This window comes from Lycium barbarum, chromosome 12 (assembly GCF_019175385.1).
Source record: "Lycium barbarum isolate Lr01 chromosome 12, ASM1917538v2, whole genome shotgun sequence".
NCBI lineage: Eukaryota > Viridiplantae > Streptophyta > Magnoliopsida > Solanales > Solanaceae > Lycium > Lycium barbarum.
In genome coordinates, this window is record NC_083348.1 from 95,538,843 (window position 1) to 95,540,503 (window position 1,661).

The window sequence follows — 1,661 nt, forward strand, 5'->3', positions numbered from 1 at the left end:
AATGAGAAGAGGCTAGTTTAGCAAGTAATTTGGAGGCTTTGTTAAAAGTTCCTCTGTTTGTTTTATAGAAGATTTTTGAAGCAGATTGATTAAGAACGAACTATCTGTTTTAGAAATATTACAGCATGTGATGTTATTCACTATATAGGTAAAAGTTTAACGGTACCGCATGCATACACTAGATTATATCAACTTATTATTGTTAACCTACCATACGTATATTGAGAGGATTATCGACAGAGCTTTTCTCCATTCGTTGATATTTTATTTGGATACTCCAAAAAGAATGTGACTCTTCATCCAGTATTAGTATACCCTCATAAATTTTTATTTTTTGCGGGTACACTTTAGAACAGTATACTCTCATAATTGGAGAAACATATTATAGTACAATCCCCACACTGCATTTACTGAGTACTATGACAAGAAATTAATGTCAAGATTGCTTCGTATATACACCCTAAGCTGCCACATTTCATGCTTCTATACCGATTGTTCAACGGCAAAAAAAATAAAAAAAATAAACTTACTCTGTCAATGGCTTTCAAAAACTTTCAATTTCATTTTCCTGCAAAGAGGTACTACTGCCCACGCGTTTCTTCCTCCACCCACCCCATTTAACTACATATAATGTTATCCAACTCATCAATCTAAAAACTTCAAGTGAGTTCTCAATATATGCGAGGGCATACACATCCTCAATTTGTCTTCATGATTTTAACTTAACACGCAAAGCCATTCAAAGATTCATTATATGTTTAGGGTATAATATGCATCAGAAAAGTGGTCCTTTGTTAGTACCTACATGTCTCAAAAATTTCATTAGATGAAGTTTCAAATTAATGTATCAAAAGGATTATTAGGGTGTTCTTCATGACAACTAGAGATGCACGTGGAAGTCAATTTGAAAAGAAATACAGGATGGCTTGACAGAGACCAATAGACTTAGGATCCGTTTGACAATAAAAAATGGTTACTATTTTTTGAGAATAATTTTTCACTTTATTTGAAAATCATTGTTAGAGCCCATTTGGATGAGCTTATGTCTTTAACTTATAAGTCAAAAGCTAACTTATTGCTTTTGGCTTATTTTTGTTGTTTTGGCTTAAAAACAAGTGCTTAAAAGTAATTTTTTATTTTACCCAAACACTATAAAAGTGCTTAAAAGAGCACCTAAGCCAATCCAAACAGGCTCTAGTCGAATGTTCAATTGCCTCGAGATCTTTGATCAACTACAATCTCCAATATCAACCCTAAAGTGCTCAGCAAGTAATTTAATTTCCTTGATAAAAGAATTTGGCTGCCTAAGAGTAGTAAAATTCGAAATATCGATTCCAATAACCCTAGCCAGTTCCTTGCTAATTTTTTTTTGTACGAAAATGTTACCATTATGCTAATATATTATTAGTTAAAACTATGCATCATAACCAAATACAGGTAAGTCCGGACATCATGTCCCAGCAAAATAGAAGAGTTCCCTATTAAACGAGTATTAGCCGAAGTAAAGGGCAGAGTCACCGTTTATAGTTACGGTTTCGGCACCGTTTATATCTACGGTTTCCGGCAGAGACCTAAATATGTCTAACTAATCTATTCAGAACCCAGTAAGCAAAAAAGAGTGCAGTACGTATTAAAAACTAAAATTCCTGAATTCCTCTCTG